General features: G+C 49.1%; 1 long non-coding RNA gene across 1 annotated transcript; it reads left to right on the plus strand.

The window, feature by feature from the left end:
- The first annotated feature begins 211 nt into the window (after positions 1 to 211).
- On the plus strand, positions 212 to 15496 carry LOC128311146 (uncharacterized). The gene is made up of 3 exons (XR_008289197.1): positions 212 to 7422; positions 12861 to 14164; positions 15323 to 15496. It is a non-coding gene; the product is annotated as an uncharacterized LOC128311146 (long non-coding RNA).
- The last annotated feature ends 3644 nt before the right edge of the window (positions 15497 to 19140 follow it).

Genomic DNA, 19140 nt, shown 5'->3' on the forward strand with positions numbered 1-19140 from the left:
GAGGGCAGAGAAGTGCAATTCTATTTTGAGCCAGAGGGAGGGAAGAACCAGAACACTGAATGAATAACATACAAGAGGACTCCAGAGTACCTGTCCTAAGTCTTTTGTTTTGTGGAGCTGAGGGAAACTTTCTCCCATTATGCAGAGCTCTAGGTTACTAGAAGAACTTATTTGCATAAGGGTCTCAGGATCTTTCATGAGAAAAAGGACAAAGATTTCAATGTCTGTTCCTGGAGATGCCAAGTTATGGAAACCTGTTGGGGTGGACCAAGCCCAGGGGCTGGGAGGAGCCATGAGGTTCTAGAAGTGGAGTTCACTAAGCTGAGGATGGGGCTTGGTATGAAGACCAAGGGGTTGGTGAGGGAGAACCTGCTCTGTCCAACATGTGTGGAGGTGGGAGTCTTCTATCATAGCTGTCATCTCTGGGATCTGGTGAGTGAGCATGGGCTGCAAACTAATATGGTTGCAGCCTTGGATGCCAAACATGAGGCCTTCCGTGCATCTGGGCCAGGGAAGTCCATCAGCCATGGACAAGGATGCAAACGACCTGTCTTGGACACTGACAAAAAATAAGAAGTTACAGCCCCAGAAGTTGGCGAGACTCCAGTTCTCTCTCCTGTTGGCATTTGGAAGCAAGAATGAACCCTCTTCAAACTGATTCAGGCTCCAAGTTCCTTAGAAAATTTGCAAGGAGGAGTCTGCTTGACACAGAGATGTTGGACTTCTACTAATAGGTCTTGAATGATTAATTAAGACAATATGAAAGAAGGTGTTCTATATCATATCCTGAATTGGAGAAGCAGCTCATGTAGTTACTTTGCAGCTTAGCCAGAACTATGCTCATGTAAAGCTATCTGAGAGAGCTCTCTCAACTTGGAAGGAACATCTTTCCCAGTGCTTAGGGGCAGCCAAGCTGAATACCTGTGGGACCACAGAACAAGTTTAGTGAACTCTTCTGTGGACCAGTTATTGTGGGGGGTACAGGTTCCTGAGACCTGGGCTGAGCCAGAGAGTGGAAGGTGGGAGAAGTTGTGTTCCAGAAGACTTGCTTGGATTCATGGCGTACCCATAGCCATGTGAAAGAGACCCATGGGGCCACTTGTACTCTTCACTTGTTCTCCTCAAGGTCAGGGCTCTTTTGACTTTTTACAGGGAGTCTCCTAGAAGACAGGCATGGTGAGGAGAAAAGGATCCAGTGCAGTGAGCTTGACAAAATGAGCATTTCACCTGCACTGGATGCTGTTGGTGCCCTGTCCAGATTCCCTTTGCCAGGAGGGGGTATGGTTTCTCCATTGCTGTGGAGTGGTTGTGTTGGCTGCTGAAGGCTCACAAGGGGCTCTTTCTCCCTAGAATTTCCCTCAGCTGAGTGCGAACTATCTCCTCTTGGAGGTTACATGTCCCCTGCTGGGGAAGGGCAGCTTTTAGCCAACAATTGACATGATACAAAAGACTGGCCCTCTTACCTCAAAGTATGTCTACTCTGTGGTGCCATTCATGCCCAGAGCTCTATGCTAGACTCCAGCTGAGAGCACATCCTTGCTCAGCTCTGTCCTCTGCCCCATTTGCTTTTCTCATTCCCATTCTCCTGAGGTCCCTCCTCCGCTAGATTATGTGCACCCAATCTCCATCTCAGATGCTGCTCCCAGGAGAGCACATTTGTTCTCCTCGTGAACTTGGAGAAGTGTTTGGTGAAGAAAGAACAAAGGTTCCTGGGCAATGGATGGGGGAGGCGGAGGAGGGAGGCACAGTTCTCTTTCTTCACGGATGGAAATAAGCTTCCCAAAGACTGGGGGTGAAAGTCACTGAGAAAGGTCTTTGTGCAAGTCCCAGGGGATTGCAGAGAACCACTCAGGATTTGAGGGGCCAAGTTCAGCTCTCAAAGAAGGCACGTGGGCTAGGCTGTGATCTGGGACTACATCCTAGTACTGGTCAGCATGGTTTGGGAATACACCTAATCACAGACTTTTGTTTTTCTTCCCTTCTCTTTGTCTCCCCTCGCTCATGCTCTCTCTTCCCCAATTCACTCCTCACCTCTAGAACTTTCCATCCATTTTGGGTAAGGCAGGGTTTCCATGAAGGGACAAGTCACTGAGAATATTCTTGCTTAGTGAAACTGCATTGGTCACTGACTTTGACCTGTGGCCTCTCACCCTGACGCAGCTACATGAAGCACTAAGCACAGCTGTGCCTGCAGAAGCTCACTTTGGACCAGAAGTCAGTTCCTTGTGATTTTTCCCACTCCGCATTCCTGTCCCTCTATTCTTAGTCTGTCTTTCCCTGAATCTCCTGGTCCAGTCTTTTGGATTTCTAGAATTCCGGTTTCTCTTTACAGGGATCCAGATTACCAGACTGGTTGTACCCATATTTCTTTTCTGCTTAAAATCTTTCACTGGTGTCCCATGCCCTCGAAGGTCTTCTGCATGGCTTGCAACCCTTGCTGGGTCCACCTTTCCTCACCTGTGTGGCCAGTCCCCCTACCCTGTGCACCTCCTGCCTTGGCCCTGCATCTCACACAGCTGTTTCTCAAATGACTACTTGTCCATCTGTGCCCGTGCGTCTTCTGCTCCTTCCCCTTAGATTGCCTCTCTCCCTAATTGACCTTCCAGGAGTCACGTTTTTTCCTCTCTGCACTTTTTCTTGTCATCCTGGAAGCAACTGTCTACCCCCTTGCCTCGAGTCCTTTCCTGCCTTTCTTCCCCCACATCTTTTGGTACTGACTTTTTACTGGTAACTGCACCATTGTATTGCACTTTTAGGCTACACAGTTGGACTATAAGCTTTTTGGGGACAGGGCTATGTCCAACACCTCTTTGAAGCTCAGGTGTGCCGCACAGCTGTGCGGGCCCAGAGCACCTGGGGGGGATAGAGTGCCTTGGGCTCACCATCCATGTCAACTTCCTTCGAGTGCCCTTTTTATATGGAGGGGCTGGAACATCAAAACCCACATTTGCCAGACTCCCCGGAAGCTAGGGTTCTGAACGAGATTGAAACCGAGGCCAACTTTCTGCCGCTTCCATTGGTTGTTCTGGCTAGCAGGCTTTGGCCACTGAGATGCTGGGGTTTTCTGTAGTGCGTTCCAGTGTCTAGTCGCTAAGTTCATGGGTGTTGAGGGGCAGGGATCAGGGCATCCATGTGTTTTTTCTTGTGGAGGTCTGCAGAGTATGCCCTTACTCTAGAACAAGCGCTGCACCGGGGACCTGTGATGCCCCGTGCCGGTGAGGTGTTGTGGTCCTATGTGTGTGGCATCAGAAACAGCTCCTCTGCTGAGCTAGTTCAGCTGTGTGGTTTCAGCCTCCCGAAAGTTCTCTAAATCCCTGGTGTCTCGCATTAAATCTACTTTTGCTTAGTACAGTTCAAGTAGTTTTCAGTTTCTGCAACTGCCTCCTGGCTAATAGAGTATGTTTGCAGAATATTGAAAGGCCAAGTGGTTCTCATCTAATTCATTTCGCCTATGAGGACACTGAGGTCCAGAAAGAATACCAAACAAGCCAATGGTAGAGCCAGGACTGGAACCAGGACCCTTGTCTCCTAGTCTAGTGATCTTTCCCCTGCATCGAAGTGGCATTTCTGCCTTCACTGCCTCCCCCCTCCCCTGCCTTGTGCTCTAGAATGAATCTCTCTCTTCAACAGATGGGATAGAGAGGGATTGGACCATTGCTTTTAATATTTGTGTAGTATATAGATATATTCGTGTTCATATTCAACATAAGTAATAATAAACGATATTGACTGCTTTCTCTTCCCTTCCCCACGTCATTTCCCCACCCTGTCCCCCAAACACTATTTTCCGGAATAATTTTCCTTGCCTTGGGGTTTGCATCTAGGGAGATCCAAGTAAGAGAGGAATTCTTCCCTGTCGGTAAGATGGCAAGTCTCAGGAAAGGCTATGGGCCCTGGAGAAGGTAGTTTGGGGAGCAGGATGGCAAGAGATTTAGAGTTGGAAGGCCCTTGTCAGAGCCCACGACACTTGTTCCTGGACGTGGGCCACATGTGGACCCCAGGTGCCTTGCAGGTGGCGTCCTTCCATGCTGCTGCCAATCGAGATCCTTGCTTTTGACCCCAAGGTAGTCTCCAAAGAGTAGATTAGTTTCGGTAAGGTCTCTAATGTCAAGTAAGAGGCTCTCAGTCACATCCCATGAAAGAAAAGAAATGTCTGGTCCTTTGGTCAAGCTGCAAATCGTTCAGAAAATGGAATAATTACCTTGAGTCTACTGTTTGAGTCTACCGACTTGTCAGATATAAGGTTTGCTTCAAAGAGTCTTGCCTGCATTCGGCCAGTCCTAAAAACCTCCTGAAAACTAGCATAGTGCATATGGTCTCTCTGTCTTCACAGAACAATAATGTGTGGGGTGGGGGCCCCAGGGGACACAGAAGGATGATAGGGGCACACAGCTTGGACCTCCTTCAGCACGCAGCCCGAGGCAGTAAAAAAAAAAAAATCTCCAGAGAAATGATAAGGAGTTTTAAAAATAAAAGCCAATAGGGCAGCCTGCAGCGTCCCATTTGCTGGCACCTCTTCTTCCCCAACTCTGGCTCTCAGCACATGACTGGACCCAAGGCTCAGTCCCCAGGGCTCTGCCTCCTCGGCCACCTTGGGCCCAAGGGCTCTGCCCCAAGGTCCAGCCTGGCCAAGAGTGGTCAGCAGAGCAGAGAGAATCATAATGACCCACATGCTCAGAGATAAGGCCACAGCTTGTTGATTTAGGGGCTTGGTTATTCTCTAAATAAACTTTCCTTCTTCAAAAATTTGTCTTTCAACTGGAGCTGAGTGTTTCCTTCTTTCTTTCCCAGGGGAGAAGCTTGTGTTTTGCTTTTCATAAATTTTTCTAGAAACTGTTCCCACACTCGCACCCACCAGATACCAAGCCCCTCTGACCCTTCTCAGATTGACCACGAAGGGTGGATGCTGGGGCTGTGGTGGAAGTCACACATTCTCTTGGAGTCCCCTGGGGTTCAGTGGGGGTGAGGGAGGGAGGGATTTCTGCTCTGAGTGCAGGAAACCTGGAAGACTGAGGATGAGCGATGCTCTGGGGCTGCATAAGAAGAAGCAATACAACCCCAAGAGGGACAGTTACCCTGTCTCCATTTCAAAGATGAGGAAACTGAGTCTCAGTGTGTGTGTGTGTGTGTGTGTGTGTGTGTGTGTGTCTGATGACTCAACCAAGACTGTGGTACAACAAAGAGAGAAATGTAAAGTCCAGTCCAAGGACTCGGTCCCATGCTTCTCTGCCTCTCTGACTGACCATGCAAGTTTGTTATTGTATCAGTTAGCTATTGGCACGTAACAAGCCACCCCTAAACGTAGTGTATTAAAATAACACCATGTACTTAGTTCATGATCTCTGTGAGTCAGTAATTTTGGCTGGCCAGTTCTGTTGATCTTGTTTAACTTACTTGTGAGTCTGCAGTCAGCTGAGATTTGGTGGCCTCCCTCACGAGACTGGTGATTGGCTGGCTGTTGGCTGGCATGATGGGGTAACTGAACTACGTGGTCTCTCTTCCTCTAGAAGGCTAGCCCAGGCTTGCTTGTAGGATGGTGGCTGTAGGTTTCCTGAGAGCAGCAAGAGAAGCAATCCCCCCCCCCCCCCACAGCTCTCTTCAAGTCACTGCTGGCATCACCTTTGTCTTATTATTTAGAGGAAATCACCTGGCCAAGCTCAGGTACAAGGAGTGGAGGGAGACTTCGCCTCTTGAGGGAAGGAGCAGCAAAGTCACTTTGTAAGGGTGGAGGCACAGGGAGGGGAAAAACTTCTGTTCATATATGCAACTGACCGTGGTTACAAATAGCGCAGGGGAGGGAATAGAGTCCGAGTGTAACCCCCAGTTCGGTGCCCAGGGTCCCGTTACTGCCCTCTGCTGCTGATCATGTCATGTCTTGGGTTAACCAATCTGCTCCTTCACCTTCAGTCGTTGGCAGAGAGCAAAGAACCTTGCATGGTTGGGAGATGGGACATGGGAGAGATAAGTTTTGGTGTGTGGGAAAAGATGGGAAGGAAAGAAGAAGAGGCCAGGACTGCCTGGGGGTCCAGCAGAGTGGGACTGCTGTGGGGAGGGTGTAAGTGGTGGGAATAGAGCTGAGAATGCTCCACGACTCATATTCTGCCACAGACACTCGTCCTGGACACCACTGTCAACAGAACTTCCACCCTCTTTGATTCCCTCTCAACTAGTTCCCAGGACCCTCCAGTTGTGGAGGAGCCCATTGATCGCAGCTTTCAGCTTATTTTTTAAATCATTGAGCCATCACATACTAAATATACTACCCCTCTCAAGGCACTGGAAATATAAGTAAACGTGGAGGGGTCAGGCCTTACAAAAAGAGTGAAGCCCTTTGGAATGATGGAAAATTAGACAACATGCGTGGCCAGCGAGGACGTAGGGAATTTGGGGCAAGTAGGTTGGGGTGGGTGGCATTCTGTGAAACCTCCTGTATTACCAGAAGTTTTTCACTATATTTCTTGGTATACTAAATCTGGGAGATTAAGAGGGTCTACAACAGGGTCTTTAACCCAGAAGTGCATAGAACCTGGAATTCTGAACTTGAGAGTTGGAAGGAACCTTAGAGAACAACCGGGAGACCCCCTCCCCTTGATAGGGTGCTTTAGGCTAAGAGGAATGGGGTGGTAAAAGGACTTGGCAAAGGTACCATGAGAGTGTGTTTGCCAATATTGGCAATATTGAGCATTAGCAATATTGCACAGCCAATATTAGAATTGTGATCTTGTGACGCAATGTGACTGGCATTATTGAGTGTCGTGTGTGTGTGGACACGGCTGTACTCATGTCAACGATCTCACTAATTCCAACAACAACTCTGTAGTAGATATTATTGGTGCCCAGGACACGGGACCCTCCCCCAGTAGCTACATGCATTGGCTACTGAGGGCTTACCTCTGGAATCTTCTCTGGGAGAATGATGGGAGCCAATCTTCTCTTGGCTGATGGGAGCTGCCCTGTGGAAGAAGCCTGGGAGAGTATAACCACACCTGGTTATACTTACTGATATGGGGTGTAATGATTTTGGTCAATGACTTACTGATTTGGGAGTGTAACCGCTCAGCCTCCTTGTTTCTGGGAGGGACAACTCTGTGGTGCCATCTGTACTCCAGAGCTCCACATGGGGTCAGGCTTCTGAAGCTAGATTCCAGCTGAGACCACAGCCCAATTAAGCTCCGTCTCCTACCCTGTGTCCCTTACTTTCTTTTACCTGAGAACCCCTCTCTCCACCCAATAACCTGTGCACACCCGCATCCCTGTTTCAGGCTCTGCTTCTGGGAAACCTGACCCAAGATGAATCCTCCATAGTATTAGCTAGAAGTCACACAGCTTGTGAACGATGTCATCAGAACTGGACCCCAGATCTTCTGACCTCCAAGTTTACACTCTCACCAGTTCAGCCCTGCCCCTTCTCGCCATCTCTGGGTACGGGGCCTTGTGGGGGCTGAGTAATATGTCTAGTATTTGTTGCTTCTGAGCTCACCATATGGGAACCATTAAGTGTCTGTATTCCTACCGGGATCCTAGGTTCCTGCTAACCCTCATCCCTCTCTGGGGGCCCACAGGAGCAATGACTCAGGCCCCACTGGGTGGGAGTGTTCCCTGCAGAGTTGCTAGCAGGCCCTGTGACTGCAGGGGTCCAGGAGGCTTGTGGGAGTGAGGGCCACCAGAGATCAAGTTCCTAGGTAGAGGGCATATGGATCCAGGTCTGGCCTATTGATGTCTACTCCCCCACCCAGGGTCTCTCCTGCCATCCTGGGTGTGAGCACAGCAGGAATAGCTGGTTCTGAGTTCACAGCCTCCTAACACCTCATATGCTGAGTGGGTTGAGGGTTTCAGATGCTTTATCCTGTTTTAATACTTATACCATTTTGCAGATGAGGAAACAGGCTCAGAGAGGGAAGGTGCCTTGGGTCAGGATTGCCCGCCTGGCAAATGGCTCAGCAGAGACTCAAGTATTGGGACTCCTGTGTGTAGCACAGATGTCATCTGCAGGAAATTTTCCAATCCCCACCGTGAGAGCCTTTGTTCACGGTGGCCTTTTCCGGAGGGCCCTGCTGCCTTCACTCTGAAGGACTGGCTGATTGGGGCCAGCCTCCGCATATCCCGCAGAGAGACTGGGCTGCCTATTCCCCAGACATAACTTCCAGGAAGTGTGACCCTTAGACCTGGGCACTCGGGATCTCTGACCTTGTTCGGTGCTGCAGAGCAAAGCTTTTCAGACTGTGCTGAAGGACCAGATTTTAAATCTCCCAATCTGCTGTGGACCAATGCTTTTGTAAACTACAATAAAAATGAATTACTAGAGAAGCGAAATGTTAAAGAAAAACGCACAAAACAAAGCCCCAGTTTTGGTTTAATTAGATTCAAGAGGCAAAATTAGGTGGTCAAGTTGCTACAAGCTTCCTAAATGCTTCTTCGATTTCTATGCTAACCTAGTCAGGGTGCAGAGTGCGGCTCTAGGGCTGGGTCTGCTTTGTGGACCATGCTTTGGGCAGTCCTGCTTTAGAGAACCCCTGCTCACTAGGGGTTCCTGACCCCCTGTCACCTCCCTCACTTCCAGGCCACACTCAGGGTAAGCAGGACTTTGGAATCTTCTATTCAAATGTCCACATCCGTAAAGGGTTAGTATCCAAAATCTATAAAGAACTTACCAAACTCAATATCCGAAATACAAATAATCCAGTGAAGAAATGGGCAGAAGACATGAATAGACACTTCTCCAAAGAAGACCTCCAGATGGCCGACAGACACATGAAAAGATGCCCAATAGTGTTTGTTATCAGGGAAATACAAATCAAAACCACAATGAGAGACCACCTCGCACTGGTACAAGTGGCTAAAATCGACAACTCGGGAAACAGATGTTGGCGAGGATGTGGAGAAACGGGAACCCTCTTGCACTGTTGGTGGGAATGCAAACTGGTGCAGCTGCTCTGGAAAACAGTATGGAGGTGCCTCAAAAAATTAAAAATAGAACTACCCTGCGACCCAGCAATTACACTACTAGCAATTTATCCAAAGGCTACAAAAATACTGATTCGAAGGGGCACATGCACCCCCATGTTTATAGCAGCACTAGCAACAACAGCCAAAGTATGGAAAGAGCCCAAATGTCCATCAACGGATGAATGGATAAAGAAGACGTGGTATATATATATATATATATATATATATATATATATATATAATGGAATATTACTCGGTGATGAAAAAGAATGAAATCTTGCCATTTGCAACAACGTGGATGGAATCAGAGGGTATTATGCTAAGCTAAATATCATAGAAAGATATCATATGATTTAACTCATATGTGGAATTTGAGAAACTTAGCAGATGAACATAGGGTAAGGGAAGGAAAAATAAAATAAAAACAGAGAGGGAGGCAAACCATAAGAGACTCTTAAATACAGAGAACAAACTGAGAGTTGGTGGGGGTGGTAGGTTAAATGGGTGACAGGCATTAAGGAGGGCATTTGTTGGCATGAGCACTGGGTGTCATATGTACGAGGTGAATCACTGGGTTCTCCTCCTGAAGCCAAGACTACACTGTATATTAACTAACTTGAGAATACAAAAAGAAAGAAAAAAAATGGCCTCATCCTGCCACTGTGCCCCGTGTGGCCATCTTCTCTGGGTCTGTTGTGCCAAGGTTAGCCCGTGCCATTGGCAAGCATGACCAGGGAGGCAGGATTATGGACAGAGGTTGGACTGGAAGGCTTAGTTGTCCACACATGTGCAGGCAAAGCCCTGTGTGGTGCAGGGCTGCCGTGAGAGGGGTGTGGGCTGTGTGTTAGGAGCCTCCCTTTGTTGTCTCCTCTCACCTCTTCACAAATGTTAAGGGCAGACCCGCCTCTGGGCTTATGATGTTTCCTGCCAGGTTGGGACTGAAGAGAAGCAGAGAGGTGGGGGCCAAGTACCTGGGCTTCTGACAGTCACTGCTGCTCACTAAGAGTGGCTCTCCGTGCCCTGACCACCTACCCCTTGTGGCACTGAGCCCATGGACGCTGCTGGCCAGCCCTTCCGGCCAGCCGTGTCCCTGCTTCTCCAGACCTCACACAGCTTGTTTCCTCTCTCATGTAGCACCTGGTTGGGGCCCTTTGGTGCTCTTGATCGCTGGTCTGTTTGCTGTGTTGGGGGCTGCCCCAGCAGTAGTCTGAGGTCCCTGGAGGGCAGAAGAGCCTCCCCCACATCCATCCAGCTCTGGGGCCACATGCACGGTCTTGCATGGGGAAGTTCTCTCATTGCCTTGGCTCTGGTTCTGAACTAAAACAGTCCCCACAGCGTCCTAGGATCTGAGTATTTGCTGTGTGTCTATTTCCTCCACAGACATATTCTCCAAGGGCAGGGACCACAGGCTTCCCTGTGAACTATGGGTCTTGCTGAGGACTTGGCTCTCTACTTTCTTTTTTTATTATTATTATTTTTTAATCTTTATTTTTGAGAGAGAGAGACAGAGTGCAAGCAGGGGAAGGGCAGATAGAGAAGGAGACACAGAATCCAAAGCAGGCTCCAGGCTCTGAGCTGTCAGCGCAGAGCCCGAGGTGGGGCTCGAACTCTCGAGCCATGAGATCATGACCTGGGCTGAAGTCGGACGCTTAACCGACTGAGCCACCCAGGCGCCCCGGCCCTCTCCTTTCTTTATCAGTAACTCCGGCTGGGTTTTCAACTCAAATGTGCTTGACGTTGGCCTCGTGGCCCCCCTTTCCCCACACCTGGTACCTACTTATCCACACACATATTTATCCACATGCACGCGCTTATTCACAAACACTCACAAATATATGCGTCTATGTGCACAGCTGCACACACACTCACACACGCACAGGCACACACAACCACAGCTGTGTCTGTGCTACCCTGTCCACTGGGCTTGGATGGGGCTCAGCAGACAGAGAACCCGGGGCTTCCAGACGCTGTCTTGCCAGATGAGAAGCTGAAGGGCTTTTATAACTTCCCGGGGCCGTTTGTTGGCTTTCTTGATAACACGAGCTGAGTCCATTTTTCAAGGCTGTAAGCCAGACCAGACATCCTGGCCTTTTGGGGACTCAGTGGCTGATGGAGTGCCAGGGCATGGCTTGCTTCTCTGTCTTCAGGACTGGGCTGGCAGCCTGACGTATCTTTGAGGCTGAGGGACTCGGAGCTGGAGGGGTTCTTGAAGCCTGCCATCACTGAGCCTCCCCCGGGTCCCCCACATGTCTGTGCCAGCGTGAGCAAGTGAGACATGTTAGGGCAGCCCCTGGGTCAGCCGGCGGAGGAAATCTGGAAAGCTCCATCTTTGACTGCCTCAGGCAGCAGCAGAGGCCAGAATCAAGACTTTTCTCGCATGCTTTGGGAAGGCTCAAACTGATAGTGGATGTGAAAATGCTTTGCAAACTATAAAGTCTTGTGCATCATGAGAGGGGATGTTCGTTTTTAAGACCACAGTTGAGGGGCACCTGGGTGGCTCAGTAGATTAAGCCTCCAACTTCAGCTCAGGTCATGATCTCATGGTTCATGAGTTGAAGCCCCGCATCAGGCTCTGTGCTGACCACTCAGAGCCTGGAGCCTGCTTTGGATCCTGTGTCTCCTTCTCTCTCTGCCTCTTCCCTGCTCACTCTCTTTCACTCTCTTTCAAATAAATAGACCTTAAGTTTGAAAAAAAAAAAAAAAAGACCACAGTTGAGCATTTTTTGTCTTCTCCGTGAGTAGCAGACCTTCTTCCAGGGCCTTCCAAGGACCAGGTCAGCCAAGGGGTGACTCTTGGGCAGTCAGCACGATGCTGGGTGCCCATCCCCAAGCTTGGCTGTTGTGTGGTCTGCGAGGAAAGCAAGAGCCAAGGAAAGAGTAGGGGAAAGTCTCCCTGCATAGTTGCAGACAGGGCTGTAGATGCCAGTGGTCAGGTGGGGAAAAAAATGGTCCCCTCTTGCGCCAATGTGCCTTTCACAGACCCTTGGAGCAGAATGGCACTTAGAGAAACATCAGTGATTGCACTTAGACAGTAGTTGTGGGTTACAATTATGGTCATAATAGAAGCTTCGAGATGCAATCAATCGCCTTATGTTTACTATGGTTACTTAGTATGATGGTCAGTTTTTTGTGTCAACTTGGCTGTGCCACGTGCTTCGATATTTGGCCAAACATTCTGAATGCTTTTGTGAAGGTGTTTTTTCCATGAGATCAACATTTAAATCAGTGGAATTGGAGTAAAGCACATTGCCCTCCGTGTGGGTGGGCCTCATCCAATCACTTGAAGGCCTTAATAGGACAAAGACTGACCTCCACTGAGCAAGAAGGAATTCTGCCAGCAGACTGCCTTGGGAGTCGAACCGTAACTCTTCCTTGAGTCTCCAGCCTGTCAGCCTCCCCCATCGGATTTTGGACTCATCATTCCTCCACAATCACATGAGCCAATTCCTTAAAATAAATCTCTCTCTATTATGTATACACACATCCTGTGCGTTCTGTTTCTCTGGAGAACCCTGACCAGTAGGCTTATCTTCATAGAAGGATAGAGGAATGGAGACAAAGGATACCCAACATCTCCATATCAGGAGGGCCAGCAGCCCCCCAAGCTCCCAGCTTCTCTGGCCTCCTTGACCACAGGGGGTGTACGGCTGCCACAGTGGGAGCCAAGGTGCTTGCGGGTCACCTTGACACAGAAACCAGAGCTTTTGCTCTCCATCGGCTTTTCATCCTGTGTGAGTCAAGGAGGCCCAAAGCCTGCAAGCCCGTGTAAATGTTTCATGTTTACTATGGGTTCCAGGAAACCAGGCGGTGGGAAGCGGGAGGTCAAGGTCACTTCCGAGCAGATCCAGATCTGGTGTTAACCCTCGACACTCAAGGATGCACTCCTTGTTGCTGACAGTTCTTGTCGTTCCCAGGGCCTCAACTTGTTATGATTCATGGATGAAACAAGACCCAGAGGGAGACAAAGGAGTTAGCGTTCAGTGGTTGATGCTCAGGAAGCAGGAAGAGCTCTCAGGGAAGCCCCCTTCAGAACGAGAATGGCGGAAGGCAAGGATTTGTGCTTGCCAGAGCTGGGCTTTGTGGATATGTGAAAGGGCCTTCTAAGCTCCACTAAGTTCCTCTTAAAGTATTGGGAAAACTCAGCGGTGTCCCACTCGAAGTCATGGTGTGGGGACACGCACTTTATGTCACACGGTGGCGAAGGCAGGAGCAGGACCCTTTCTGGGCTCCAGGAAAGGAGCTATGGGTGGGGGGATGAGAACTGAAGAGTCCAGACTTGCTCCCTTGTTTCCCTCTTGGTCAAAATACTGGGGGTGGGGGATGTGCGTACCAGATGGGACAGGTTTGGAAACTCCAGAGCGGATGGGAACACCTTGCCGTGCGCTGGGGAGGAGGCCAAGCCCTCCTCGGAGAGTGGCCTGCACCTCCAGGGAGAGGTCATGACAAAGTAAAAATGATGGCGAGGCTTGGTTGTGTTGAAAGGCCCTGAGATTTCCCTGCCCAGCCCTGCTCCAGCCTCCCATGGGCCGTGTAGGGTTTGGAGGAGATCCAGGAACATGCCTGTGGCCCCTAGAGAGTGGCAGGGAGGGGGCTGAGAGGAGCATGCCAGCTAGGGGACCACTGTGAGGTCAGGCAAGGGGACTCCCTGACCTCATCCCTGACAGGAGCTGAGAAGTGGGCAGTGAAGTGTCAGGGGCCAGGTTGAGAGAACGGCTGAACCTCTTTTAAGGGCCTGTAGCCCCGTGACCGTTCAGACTGTAGCCCCAGTCGCCGGGCCTGGCTCAGCCTGGGAGGGACTGAGATTGGGCTTGGCAACAGCATCTCACTCATTGGTCTGGCATCTCCTGTTTGCATCCGGATGACCTCTCCTCACCGCACTAATTTCCAGCAAGCTACTGGGGTCAGTACCAGTTCCCGGTAATGACTGATGTGGACAGCAGCCTGAGACCCCATCAGCTCTTTATTCAGCACCGAGGCAAGTCAATGGGCAAACCCCGGCCATTTTTTGCCAGAGGGCCAGCTGGAGAGTGGGCAGCCTCGGTGCTATCGTGGGCGGTCCCAATATCACTTTCCTTTTCCTTTCTGATCAAACTAACAAATCCTTTTCCTCTGCCTTAGAGTTAGGCGTGGAGAGCACAAGGTGGCAGACAGATGCCCCACAAAGTCCCCAGGACTCCAGTCTGATGAAGAGAAGCAAAGCAGTCTCAGCGTCTGACAGGTTAGCAAGAGAACCCCACCTGCTGCCCCCAGTGGGGTCCCCTCGATGTCCACAACCTTCCCTGTCTTCCCTCCAATGTGGTGAAGGGGGCTCCAGGCCCCCAGGGCCCTTTCCCAGCCCTGAGTTTGTCCATGGCCTTGGTGGTAGAGGTGGTGCACGTGCCCAGGTGCCCTGCCTCTGTGAAGCCCCCTGTGTCTGTTTCCTCCCCTGGCTGGGTTAACTAGACCCAGAAGACCACAGCGAAGGGCTGGCTGCAGGGGAGAGGGGACCCCCGGGCTCAGTGTTGCACACCTTCAGTGGATATCTAGGGATTCTGGTTACACACTAAGGGGGAGGCTTCCCTTGGGTTGGGCCCCCCCTGGAAAGAGGCCAGAGACAAGGATTAGGGTGCGAATGATTTATTTGGGAACTGAGGGAAACTTCGATAGACAGCCAAAGGAAGACAACCAACGAAGGATGTGCCACCGAGCCCATTCCCAAGTGGGCAACGGAGGCTCAGTCCCGTCGGAGAACTCAGAAACGGCGCACCTCAGAGTATTCCCACCTGAGGGGTGAGGGAGCTGGGGTATTTGTCCACCACTCCTGTCCATACGGATAGGAGGCTGCCCCTGGGTAACTAACTTTCGAGGACTTCCGACTGCTCCTATGTGTGGGCTGAGTGGGCTCTCACAGTCAGAAAAGCCCACCGTCCGTGGGTGGCAGGTGTTCCCGAGGGGCACCCTTCAGTGTGGAGATGTCACCGTGGAAGAGAGATGGGCGAGGGCTGACAAATATCTGCTCCATTGCTTGGGCTACTTCTTCAGAATGCGGTTCCTGTCTGTGACTGGCTCTATTCCTGCAGTCTTTCTATGTCTGGAGCTCCCCTTCGAGACCTTTCTCCTCCCCAACTCCCGGTCACCAACCACCTTCTCTGGGTTGGTCCTTCCTGGGTTTTGCCCACCAACTCCCTGGGTCCCTCCTCTCCTGCTCTAATGGCAGAACCTGGACCCAGCAGGCCTGCAGCTCAAACCACAGCACGTCTTCTTTGTGGACAAGCTCTCCCTTACCCAGACTGATTTAGACTCCTCCTCTACCTTCCGTGGCTTCCTATTTTTTTCAGGATAAAACTAACCTCTCTTACTCTGGCACCTTCATCTTAACGCTGATTTCCCTCTTCAGATTTATGTTGCAGAGATCTTTTACGCCCTGCTTTAATCAGTGTGTCCTGAGCAGTAAGTCTGGAGTTAGCGGTCTCTGTGTTGTGCCACATCCCACCACGGATACCTTGCCTTCCTTCTCTACTTAAGCAGAACTACATCCTTCAGAGACTTATCCAGATGGAATCAGAAGTCACACGAGCCCACGCTGAGTCTTCACTTATTATGATTCACAGGTGAAGGCAGGACCCAAAAGAAGGGGGGGCATGGAGAGAGGGAAAGGGAGAGGGAAAGAGAGGAAAAGAGGGAGAGAGAGAGAGAGAGAGAGAGAACACACCAAAGACAAACGAGCACTTCACTGAGACGCACAGATTTCCCGGGGGCTTGCCAGTCAGCTTTGTATGGCTGGGCACACCTACAGGACAGCAGGGAGCCTAAGCGAGATTAGAAGACAAACTTTTCATTAAGGAGAGCCATTCTGGTCATTGTCCTATAAGCAAAAACAAGGCTGGAGATCAGAGGGATGCAACAAAGCAGGCAGTTCTTGGAAGACGGCCAACAATCCCAGTTTGAGTCCAACATCGAAATGGAATATTAGTGCCACTGAACTGCACGCTTGAAAATGATAAATTTTAGGTATGCTTTTGCCACAATTAAGAAACACGGGGTGGGGGGGGGTGCGGAGAAAGAGAAAAGAAACATGAAAAAAAGAAGGAAATATCTATGTATTGAAATCCCCATCCCTAACAATTTAGAATGATGTACTTGTTGGGGGTGGGGTTGAAGAATGGCATGGCTGAAGGAGAAAACTTCTGGGTGATGTTGATAAATATTCTTTACAGTTTTTCAAGACCCAGTGTTCTGGCACAAACCGGTAAACTGGATCAGACAGAAGGCAATTTCTGGAATAGAGAAATAAGCATCTGGACAATTTTTATAAACACCCCCTTGGCACCAGGATGGCGTGCTTGCTGCTGACGTGTTTTGGCCAGCACACGAGCAGTCTGAAGAGAAGCACGCTGGGTACGAGGGCCAGGCTTGTCCTGAGTCCCACTGAGTAGGGGAGGAAGGGAAACACTTTCTTGCCTCTACCAAATCCTGCAGCAAAAGAATGCTCAGTTTGGTTGAGTGAGAAAGCTTGGGGGAGGTACAGTGTTGCAGAGATGGTCCAACTTTCTCCCTGTGAGAGGAAACAGTCTCAGGTCCTCCCAGCTGGAGGAAGGAAAGCCATCCTCTCCAGCACAGCATCTGGAGGCTCTGGCCCCAACTTAGCGAAGGCTTGAAGGTTTTAAGAGTTTAAGAGCAAACGTGGCACCTGCTTTTTGGAAGCCTGGAGTCAGACAGGGAAGAGCTCTCACTGTCCTCAGGGACCTCTGGGAAATGTGGTTGGAAATACCATTCAGGGACAGGAGCTTCTGGGGAAGCCAGGAATTGCTTGCTTTTCCCAAACAAGCCTAAGTCAAACCTACAGTTTCCAAGCAGCCTCGGTCAGTGGGGAGGACCTATCCTGTCTCCAGCAATCCAGGAGGGGGGAAGCAAGACACTGAACCCACTCCTCAACTAAGGCCTTCCCACTCCTATATATCAAAATAAACTGGACTCTACACCCTAGTGTCACAGCCTCTAATGGCCCAAAGCATTCCCTGGGTGATTTCTGTGGACCTTAGAAGGCCACTTTCCTCATGGTCCTTTTGGTCATAGCTTCTGTATCCAAACATCAAATCTCTACTCCGTTTCTATGTCATAACCTGGGTGCACTAAGACTTTTCACTGTTTTCCCCCAAATTGTTGCCAGACCCAGGGGTTCATTACCCTTATGGAGAGTTTGAGGGGTCATGTACCCATCTTCCACTGATCTTGAAAGTTCTTTTCTCTGCCTGTGTCTCCCTCTCCCCCATCTCTCTTTCTCTCTCTCCTCTCCCTCTCAGGAGCCAACTCTGTCCTTGTTTTAGCAGAGTGCTTTTCTTCCTCCACTCAGATTTTGGCACCTGCCGATGGTCCTGCCCACGGCTGCTCTGTTCTCCCCCACCAGGCTTCTCCAGGCAAACCTTCCAAAGAAACATGATGCTCTCCTCAAGAGGGACTTCTGATCAGTTCAACTTTCTCCACGTCTTTAATTAGAAACAATTTAGTCCAACTGGGAAAGAGGCATTTTATCATCAACTAGCCAAATTACTATCTCCTATAAGATAGGGTAAATCAAAAAGAGAATAGAAATGATTAACCTTGCAAATATTTGTGATGCAGAATCCTCAAGTCTTCAAAGATGTTTTTAAAAAGAAGGGTGAAAATGCAAACCCCATCAAAGTGTGTTTTAAATCAATGCTTCTCAAATTTCAGTATGTACACAGATCCCCTGAGAATCTTGCTAAATGCATATTAGAATTCAACAAGACTGAAGTGGGGCCTAAGGTTCTGAAAAAAAAAATTTTTTTTAAGTTTATTTATTTATTTTTGAGACAGAGAGTGGGAGAGAGAGAGCACAAGCAGGGGAGGGGCAGAGAGAGAGAGAGGGAGACGGAGAATCCCAAGCAGGCTCTGCACATATAGGGCTCAAACTCACAAACTTGTGGAGATCAGGACCAGGGCTGAAACAAAGAGTTGGACTCTTAACCAACTGAGTGACTCAGGCGCTCCGGGTTCTGCATCTTTCATAAGCTCCCAGGTGATGCTGTTGCTGTGGGTCCACGGACCACACTTTGAAGAGCAGTCACAGACCAGTGGTTTTCAAAGTTACCGCCATTGGAATTACCTGGGGGAGCTTAAGAAATATTAATGCCTGGACCCCACCCCAATATTCTCATGTGATCGAGAATGGCTGAACATTGGTATTAAAAAAAAAAAAAATTCACCTTCAACAAATGATGTTGGGAAAACTGGAGAGCTATGAGCAAAAGAATGAAACTAGACCACTTTCTTACACCACACACAAAAATAAACTCAAAATGGGTTAAAGATCTAAATGTGAGACCTGAAACCATAATAATCCTAGAAGAGAGCACAGGCAGTAATTTCTCTGACGTTGGCTGTGACAACTTTTTTCTAGATAGGTCCCCTGAGGCAAGGGGAACAAAAGCAAAAATAAACTATTGAGACCACATCAAAATAAAAAGCGTCTGCACAGCTAAGGAAACAATCAACAAAAGTGAAAGGCAACCTACTGAATGGGAGAAGATATTTGCAAATGATATATCTGATAAAGGGTTAGTATCCAAAAATGCATAAAGAATGTATACAACTCGACACCTAACAAACAATCTAATTAAAAAAGAGACAGAAGACACAAACAGACATTTCTCCAAAGAAGACATCCAGACGGCCAACAGACCCGTGAAAAGATGCTCAACAACACCCATCGTCAGGGAAATGCAAATCAAAACCACAATGAGATATCACCTCACACCTGTCAGAATGGCTGGGATCAAAAATACAGGAAATGAATGTTGGTGAGGATGTGGAGAAAAAGGAACCCTCATGCACTGTTGGTGGGAATGCAAACTGATGTAGCCACTCTGAAAAACAGTACAGAGTTTCCTCAAAAAATTAAAAATAGAATTACCAAATGATGCAGTAGTTGCACTACTGGGTATTTACCCGAAGAACACAAAAACACTAACTCAAAGGCTTACAGGCACCCCTATGTCTATGTAGCATTATTTACAATAGCCAAATCATGGAAGCCCAAGTGTCCACCGATAGATGAAAGGATAAAGACGATGTGGTGTATGTACAATGAATATTAGCCAGCCATAAAAAAAAGAATGAAATCTTGCTATTTGCAACAACACGGATGGATCTAGAAAGCATGAGGTTAAGTGAAATAAGTCAGAGAGAGACAAA

The sequence above is a fragment of the Acinonyx jubatus genome, chromosome A3, assembly GCF_027475565.1.
Source record: "Acinonyx jubatus isolate Ajub_Pintada_27869175 chromosome A3, VMU_Ajub_asm_v1.0, whole genome shotgun sequence".
Classification (NCBI taxonomy): domain Eukaryota; kingdom Metazoa; phylum Chordata; class Mammalia; order Carnivora; family Felidae; genus Acinonyx; species Acinonyx jubatus.